Raw genomic sequence first — 9474 nt, 5'->3', positions numbered from 1 at the left:
ATGTAAACCACTTTAAAGTGATACATGTGGGTACGAAATAAAATGTTATTTTTGCATATGTGCTAATGGGGCCTTGAAATGGTGGTAGCTGACCAGGAATGAGACAATAGACAGATGTATGCAGATGGACACTCAGTGCTCAGCAGCTTTGAAAAAGGCAAATTCCATGCTAAGGGATTATGAGGGAAGGAATTGCAACTGCTAACATCACAATGGCATTATAGAAATCGATGGTAAGACCACATTTGGAATACCATGTACATCTCTGGTCCCCTCATCTCAAAAAGGGTATTGTAGAGTTTAAAAAGATTCAGGAAAGGGCAACCAAAATGATCAAGGAGATGGAAAAACTATTTTTATAGAGGAAAAAGGTGAGTAGGAGGTGACATGACAGAAGTTTTTAAAATTATACATGGAATGGAGAAAGTGGACAGAGAAATATTTCCCTCCCTCTCTCTTAACACTAGAACTTGTAGACATGCCTTGTAGCTATCCAATGAAGCTGAATGTTGGGAGAGACGGGATACATAAAAGTCAGTACTTCTTCCCACAATGCACAGGAGGCAGTGATGGCTTTGCAAGAGGTCTAGGCAAATACATGGAGGAAAAGGCCTTCCGTAGGCTGTGGCTGTGCTCTGCCTCCATGGCTGGAAGCAGTAATACTTCTGAATACCAGCTGCTGGAAACTGCAGGAGCAAAGAGTCCTCTTATGTGTGGGTCCTGTTGGCAGGTTTTCTAAAGACATCTGTTTAGGTGCATAAAATTTCATAGTTCACCCATCTCCTATTTCCACCCCATCCGCTGTGACTGTGTATATTTAAAAGAACTAGACATGCTGCTGGAGGTTGTAGTCTTACAAGAGAAAGAAAAACCTGTAATCTTCCAAGTTGTCAGACAAAAGACTAGAACAAAAATTACAAATGACAACTATGTACAGAGCATTTCTCTCTTGCAAGGCAACCAGTTTTCATCCTAAGATACTAAAATTGCCTGAGAATCACCTACCTCATTGTTATATAAGTTTGCCTCTGATGTAAGGCAGAAACAGATTTTATAAACCAAACCAATAAATAGCCAATTAATCCTTAACAATTTATAAGGAGCAGAATCTTCATTTCATTAATGTTACTAATCAATACCTATACCCATTCAAGAGACAGCAGTGAATAGGGAGACTTGGGTTCCTTTCCTAACTACCAAGCATGGATGGTATTTCTATGTAATGAAATCCCAAAGGCAGAAAAGATTTAGGTGGAGTTGAGCGGAACCTTAGTCTTCCCATCACTTCTCTGTTCCAAACTATCCCCTTTATTGCTATGATAGAATATCCCAACAGCATCTTCTTTCATATGTTACCCATCTGAAAATCAAAAGTGAAATCACACAGGCTGTGGAAATAAAGGACAATCAGTAAAGAGATTGGTAACTGAATAGTTCAGGCTTGTCAGGAAAGAAATCATAAAGGCGAAGGTGTAAATGGGTGACAACTTTCTGGAGTTGTTAGACATAATTAGAAATATGTCAGAAATAAATGGAAGACCGAAAGCTACATTCATGTGCTATATTTTCCTGCAGCCCTTGGTTCAGCAACAATTTAAGGGATGTGGAATTATAAAGGAGAAAATGGACCAATGCTGCTGCTTTGGGAACATCACAATGTCTGGCCTGGGACATTCTCCCAGTTATAGATCTTTCCCTTCTGCACCTATCCACCGCAGGAAGTCAGATTTATTTATTTTTTTTTAAAATAATATTTATTGAGATTTTTCAACAACGTAACACCAAAACAAAACATATCCACAAAAAACAAAGAAAAAAAAAGAACAGAAAAAGGAAAAAAAGGAAAAAACAAAAACAAAAAACAAAGAACCCTCTTCCCCATCCCCCAACACAAAAATCCCAAAAAGCAAAACACAAAAATACCCCACACAACACAAAGTCTCACATTCCCTTTTTTCCTTTAACTTGTTGCCATGACTTCCTCCCACCTCCCTCTTTATATTCCTGATTTTAATCTAATCGGCAAATTCCCTCCAACTTTTGATACTTTTCCCCTTATTTACCTTTACCTCTTTTGAAAAAAAACCCAATAATAATAGAAAAAGAGAATTTATCTTAAAACTTCTAATCTTAAATTCTATAATTATATACCCTTATATCTTAATTTTTCATTTTCCTTATCTTACTCCTGGAACCAGTTAACTTCCTTCCGTCATCCCCTCAAAATACTTATTAAAACCATATTTTGTCAAATTTTACTTAATAATCTCCAATTTCCCCCCCATCTCATCCCCCCGGTTTCGGGTGCTGCCAATCCTTTTTACAAATTTTTAAAGTCTTTCCAATCCATAAATTCAGTCCATCAGCCAGGTTGCCTGGTGTCCGAGGCCTTTAAATCATCTTTCTGGCCTGTCTGGAGAGTCTTTTTTGAGCTTAAAATTATGTCCCAAACCACATTCCCCTCAACATCACCTTTAACCTTTGTGAACAAGCTTGCCCGAACTCTGTAGTTCCTCTTGTAGACCAAAGAATTGTCCAAAGTTTGCTCCACACTCTCTTTAAGGTTGCTAAAATTCACTTCTTCAAACTTTCTCAGAGTGCCAATTTCCAAGATATATCTTATCAAACCTGTGTCTCTTAGTCCATACATGGCACTCCTTTTCCAGATCTGTCCTTTAAACTCTTTACTCTCATAGTCCACTTTTTGTCCATCAACTTGAGGCTCTATTACTGTATTTTCCACCAGAGATTCCTCTTGTAAAGACGGAACCTGTTCTGTTTGATCCATATTCTTCTCAGTTGTCCTTCCTTGTTGGTTTAATTCCAGTCCTTGGGCCGAGTTTAATAATTTTTTCCCTTCTTGAGCCAGGCTGTGCACATTTTCCTTCAAATCAGAGATGCCAAATTCCAAAATAGACAGAGGAAGTCAGATTTATTATGACAGGCTCACAATAGCTTACTTGCCCCCTAAAAATGAAAATCTGAGGAAGATAAGCTCCACCAGCTATTATTTTTATAGATCATCATCTAATAATATATCCAATTTTTATAGTCATTAATACTCTGACCACTTCTTGAAGACATAAGAAGAGTTCTACTTGATCAGACCAAAGGCCCATCTGGTCCAATATCCTCTTCTCCCAGTGGCCAATCAGATGAGTGCACTTTTCTCCACTTTTGATTCTCGCAAAGAAAGGTGGGCCATAAATTTGTTTATATTGGCCATTGGTTCATCTAGCTTAGTATTGTCAACACTATCTGGTAGCAGCTCAACTGGGGTTCAGGCAGGGGGAATTCCCAGACCTACCTAGAGATGTTGGGGTTTGAACCTGGAACCTCCTGGATGCAAAGTGGAAGTTCTACTGTTGAGCTATGGCCCTTCTGTAACTGAAGCTATTGATAGACTTCATATATAGTCTTGTAAGAACTTGAAGCAGGCATTTGACTTCAAATGGGACACTCTTTGTGCTTGGTAAGCTTGGAGGAATCTGTAAATTGGCAGATGAATTTGTTTGTTGATTAGGAATTGTGAAACCAAACATCAAACTCTCTAAGTATTGTTGCATTTCCAGCTTGATCTGTAACCTTTGCTATAGGAAACAGGCAAAAATGCAGGCATCAGTGATACTATCTGAACATTTCCTCAGGATACAGCTCACATAGATAGGAATAAACATTAACATATATAGTGTTTTTCTCCACAATTGTATACCAACTTATGATTTTCAGAATTATTTCCTTCTACGTTTTATTTACATTTCCCATAGTCATTATTGTAAAAAATGAATCTCAATGCATTTTTAATCTAACCCTATTTTTGGAAGACATATGAAAATTGAACCAGAACATAAAGGGAAGGTTTACCTATAGTTGTGTTCAAGACTAAACTGGTTTTGACAAATTCAGAAGCTGCACACACAATATTATGGTTATTTATTTTCTGTGTTATTCTCATTTGGGCATCCATGATACATTTGGAAACGTAGCCTCCAGTGAAGAAAAGTCAGGTTCTGTTTTGCAAAGAGGAACTTTTTCTACATATATTACTGTCTGGTCATTTTTTCTACCTTTTCTTCTGAAAGGCATTACAAAGTTTACAATTCATGCACAATATTGGGTTCAGGAAAGATTACGGCTAAGGCAAATTCTGGTTTTCAAATATCTGTCAGCTCAGATTCCATTCATTAATTTGAGTGAAATTCTCACCAGTTTATAGGCTTGCTATATTCAACTAGCTAGAGCTTATTTTTCTAATGATAATGCATAATCTCGTCTCATGCATTTAACAGTATGTGTGAGGGCTTAAACTGAGTAGGGGGGCAGTCTGAGAGGTGTGTGTCAATGAGCGACATCCCAGTGTCTTTCACTCTACCTGCTTTTCTTCAGGGTGTTAGGGAATTCTAACCATGTTCAGATGGATGGGGTTAGAATCCTCATTTCAAACAGGAGCTCTGATTAGGGAAAAAAGGAACAAAGGAAGCTGCCTTAAACCATTGGTCCATCTTGCTCAATATTGTCTACACTGACTGGTAGAAGCTTTCCAGAGTTTCAGGCAGGAGTCTACACCTCAACAGCCCTACACCTGGAGATGCTGAGGATTCAACGTTCGACCTTCTGCAAGCAAAACAGATGCTCTACCACTGAGATATGGCCCTTCCCCTCGTGCAGAGTTTCTGATCTGAGGGAAGATTGTTACCATATTCAGCTGAGCATTTCTTCAGGCCTTCATAGAGGCTCCGGAACATGTGTGTCTGTACGTTGGGGGCAGGGCTTGCATGCATATCCCCATGCCCAAACATTAAGCCTACACACATATATTTTTTGAATGCCCAAAGAAAGCTACATGTTGTGGCTCCCAAGGCCCATTTTCCCATGCCAAGAATTAGAACTTTCAAATAAAAAGGTGTTCCTTCTAGTCCACATGTTTGCAAAGCTATCGTTGAAGATGTGATTGCACACATATTGATTAAAGTTTGCAAAGAGTAATGAATAATGACTGAATAATAGTCTGAATAATGACTATTGTTGCACACACTTGGAGTGATGAGAGACTTCAGGGGTTCCTGAATTTACCCAGGGTTCAGTTTCCTTAGAGTGAAGTTCAGTGGAGAATGTAGTGTTTTTAGGATATATGGGGTTGCTTCCCGGGCACTTGCCACTATGGCAACACACCTTTTCTTTGCCAGCTCTTTAGACATGTAAATGGAGGGTTTTTGCGGCCTGGCGAGGGCCATTAACTTAACAGATAGTGGTTTAACCACTTCAGCAGTCTTTCCTACTATAATCTACTATGTTGTAGATACAAAATCTACAACACTGGGATGCGAGGGCATAATTCAAATAAACCCACCAATCTTCGAAAATATAAAAACCATCGTAATATATATTCAGGATCCCTAATGTTCTTGAAAAAGGCAGGTAAACCACATCAGATGTACACAACTAATGTTGTCTGGTTTTATTGTTGTAAATTGCTGTGGTATATTTTTATGATGCAGTGGTATATAAATGTTTAAATAACTAATAAACAAACAAACAAATAATACCCCTGCTTTGCTGCAGTTTTCTGGCTCATGATATGTCTCTGATATGGTCCCCAGTGCTGAACAAATTGTTCATCTTTGACACTTGATTAAATGGCAGAAAGATTTTTGTTGTTGTTGTTGTTAATCCTTATGTAGGGTTATAAATGTTTCGCATGTTTTACTCTCTTCCTAGCATGACGCCTTTCAAAGCTGAGTTGGGCTTCTCCTTGCTAGCATGACGCCCGTGCCTTTAATGACAGGCAGGAAGAAACTGAGAAGATGAAGTTCATTTCAGCATGAAAATGATATGAAAAGCCTTGTTAAATTTCTGTCAGGTAGGTGTTAAAGGAGTAGCCCTCCCAAGAAATAATTGGCAATTACAGAAGTCAAGGTTAACTATATAAAACCTGATATTTACCTGATGTTAGGAGACAAAGTTTCCTCTTGCAAGCAGCAGTGGACAGCATGACAGAGCTGCACCATTCAAATTAAAGGCAAAGCTACCTAGTTTGCAGTTCCTGAAATATTACACAGACTAAAAAAGGCATCCTTCAAAATTTTCACTTCTCTGAATTTTTCAACCACTTCCGCAACTAAGTAGTGTGTACAAAAATGCATAAACTGTGTGTTAAAATACACATATTTGTGCAAATACAGTGGTACCTTGGGTTACAGACGCTTCAGGTTACACACTCCGCTAACCCAGAAATAGTACCTCGGGTTAAGAACTTTGCTTCAGGATGAGAACAGAAATTGCGGACGGGGGGGGGGGCAGCGGCGTGGCAGCAGCGGGAAGCCCCATTAGCTAAAGTGGTACAGTGGTAAGAACAGTTTCAGGTTAAGAACGGACCTCCAGAACAAATTAAGTTCTTAACCCAAGGTACCACTATAACATACAAAAATACATTACGTTATGGGAAATTGCTTTGCTCAATGTGTGCATTGGACAACACTGCATACAAAAATGTGTATTTTAGAATTAGAATATTCACACAAAAATGCTGGTGGACTTCCACGAGGACTTTAAAAGAAAAAAAATGAATTGGCAAAGTGATGTGGGAATGTGGAAAACTGAACTTAATATTAGAAAAATGAGAAACTGACAGAAACTGAAATTGACAGATTTCCTCATCCCTATCCTGGAGTAAATAATTTTTGTACTCTACACACTTTCAGTTTGCTTCTTCCTCTACAGGTGTGGCTTGCCAGTGTAGTCCAACAATCATCCTTTCTGACACCTTGTAATGAACCCTTAACCGTAGAATGTAATGCATGTCTGTTAAAAGTAAGATGTATTGAGTTCAATGGGATTTACTTCCAGAGTTTAGAAGTAAGTGTTGAGAGTTTAGCTCAGTCAGTAGAGCCTGAGACACTTAATCTGAGGATTGTGGGTTCAAGCCTCACATTGGGTGAAAGATTCCTGTACTGACTAGTAGATGAACCTTGTGGTTCCTTCCACTTCTACAGTTCAGTGATTCTGTTCTACCTTTATAGATGGTTCAATTTCAGTTTCCACACTAGGGCTTCTGCATTCTAATTATTAGCACATCTGATTTGGTCCAAATTTAGCCAATGGTGAAACAAATACAAATAAGCGATGGTTTTTACACCATCGCAATAAGTGATGGTTTTTAAATTGTACTCTCTAAAATGTGCTTAGTGAACATCACAGCTACTAAATACATTTTTGCTTGACATGCCATAGCAGAATAAGTGTTCGATCAGTATTTCATAGCATGATACAAGAAAACAGGGAAATGGTTTATATTTGTTTGATAAGGTTAACATTTTTTAAGACACTCAGAATAATTCTCTTTATAAGGCATGTCAAAGTAGCATGTCATTATCATCGCATAGTCACTCCGAACTGATGAATCTAATTTTCCATAAGACTGACCGCTCTTCTGAGATTCCTGAGAAAGGCTGAGGGGATGCAAAACTAAATTAATATACTGATATAATATAGTGCAGGTATGAAAAAACAGTGCCACCATTAGTCTGAGTAGCACTGCTGCATTCATTTTTAAATATTGCCAAGATGCTGTGTAGGGTATACATAAAAATATGAATTCTCATTAATGACCAGGCCAATTTATGAGAAAATAAATAGAGTCTGGGCCTTGTGCCAATGGCATGTATCTGAGAGGCTGTAGAAAGAGTCCTAATGCAAGGGTTTATGAGACTATTTTAGGTAAGGTCTATGTGCAAGTGCATGTGTTATACATATCATGATACAAATGCCCACTTCAGTGTATCTCAAAATTTAATGATAGTCTGCAAAATCCTCAAAGGATGGTGATTATTGTAAGCCATTGCATATGCTAGGAGCTCTGCAATGCCTGCCTCACAACAGGGAGGGCAAAGGGTAAGTCCTGGAGGTACTTGGCATATAATTATCTTTGTGCTTTATTTGTGAGCTCTCTCTTCAACTGCAAATGGGATGAAAGGACCTAGGTGAGTTGCCTCACAGAGCCTAGATAAAATAAAGAGCTTAGGAAAGATTTTATTTTTTAAAAATAAGCTCACTGACTTCAGCATCCAGTATCTATTTCAGAGTTTCTTCACTAGGGCTGCTTGTGAAAACCTCCTCCTGAGCTAGGAGCAATAATTCCCCCATCCATTATCTGATTATGAATGAGAAGGCTGATCTGGTCTGTACCCACTGAGATGGATGGGTGAGCAGGGTGAAGTTGGTTTCACCTAGCTGTGCTCACCTGGGTACTTGATGCAACACCAGGGCAGAATTGAGGGATGGAGAGGAGGAGTTGCTGTGGCCTATAGAAATTCTCTCTCTCTCTCTCTCTCTCTCTCTCTCTCCAGGCTCTCTGTCCAGTTCTAAGGTGGGGATCTAGCGTGTGTGTTCCTGGCATTGGGAACATTAGATCCACCACACAAGAGAGCTAGTGGAAGGGAATTTCTCCCACTTTCCTCACACATACATACACACACCGCACCATCCCCAAATCTTCTCTGGAGTGTTGGGGAAAACCCAGAACACATTGGGGACCAGAAAGTTGGAGAACCTTCCATTAGACAAGGAGAAATCCTTGCGCTAGTAGAATTTTCTCATGAGCGCTGTGTTGAATACAAGTATTAATAATGATTCCAAAATGCATCTAAGCATGGCCACTCATCACCATTAAAAAAACTGGAATTAAGCCAAATTTAGATACATCTGCTGGTGACACCTGTCAAGAACAACTGTTCTTGATGACATTTCCTGTCCTATTTACCTACAAGGGAGTTGTAATAAAACCTTCTGCAGAACCATGAAGAAACAGTACAGCATTCTAATCTGGTTGGTCCAATTCCTTCATGTAGAAACCCAACTAACACTTTTCAGCTGTTTTTCTTTTTTTAGGTGCCTGATATATTTTCCTGCTACCAACACTTAGTAGTGAAATTTGGGTCCTGCTATAATCTACAAGCTACAATTTCTCCGGAGTGCCCTCCTGTTCCCCAGTGAAATTACTTAGCACACTATAGTGTGAATTTTGTCCTAACTGCATTTCTTTCCCCACCTACCCTCAGTCAACTCAAATTTCAGCCGAGACAAATTATAAAGCTAAGAAGTAAAGGTCAAGGCAAATTGCTACAGGTTATCTTAAATGTTGGTTTCCAGCTCAGTTATTGCTATTTCTCTGGTGGCTTTCAAGTATTTATGAATGTGGTGGTGGAAGCACTCATATGCTCACCTGCAAACATGTTGCCTACTTCTATGGGATGGCCTGGGCAGAGAAAATGGAGACATTAGCTGAAAATATTCATCCAAGTCTCATTTCATTTGTTCTTTCAGTTGTTTGCCAAGTACAGGTGCGGGCAATCTATGGCTCTCCAGATGCTACTGAACTACAACTCCCAACAGCCCCAGATAGCATGGCCAGGGAAGATGGCAGGTGTAGTTCAGCAATATCAAAAGAGCCATGGGTTCCCCACACCTGGCTGAGTA

The 9474-nt window shown here is 39.2% G+C and overlaps 1 long non-coding RNA gene across 1 annotated transcript; it reads left to right on the top strand.

Annotated features, from left to right (window-relative positions):
• Positions 1-352: 352 nt before the first annotated feature.
• LOC310671341 lies at positions 353-9118 on the top strand. Its single transcript, XR_014507966.1, has 3 exons — positions 353-371; positions 5719-5860; positions 8887-9118. It is a non-coding gene; the product is annotated as an uncharacterized lncRNA (long non-coding RNA).
• Positions 9119-9474: the final 356 nt, after the last annotated feature.

Source organism: Podarcis tiliguerta, assembly GCF_965153285.1.
Source record: "Podarcis tiliguerta genome assembly, chromosome: 1".
NCBI classification, from domain to species: Eukaryota; Metazoa; Chordata; class Lepidosauria; order Squamata; family Lacertidae; genus Podarcis; species Podarcis tiliguerta.
This window is presented reverse-complemented; position numbering and strand designations above follow the sequence as displayed.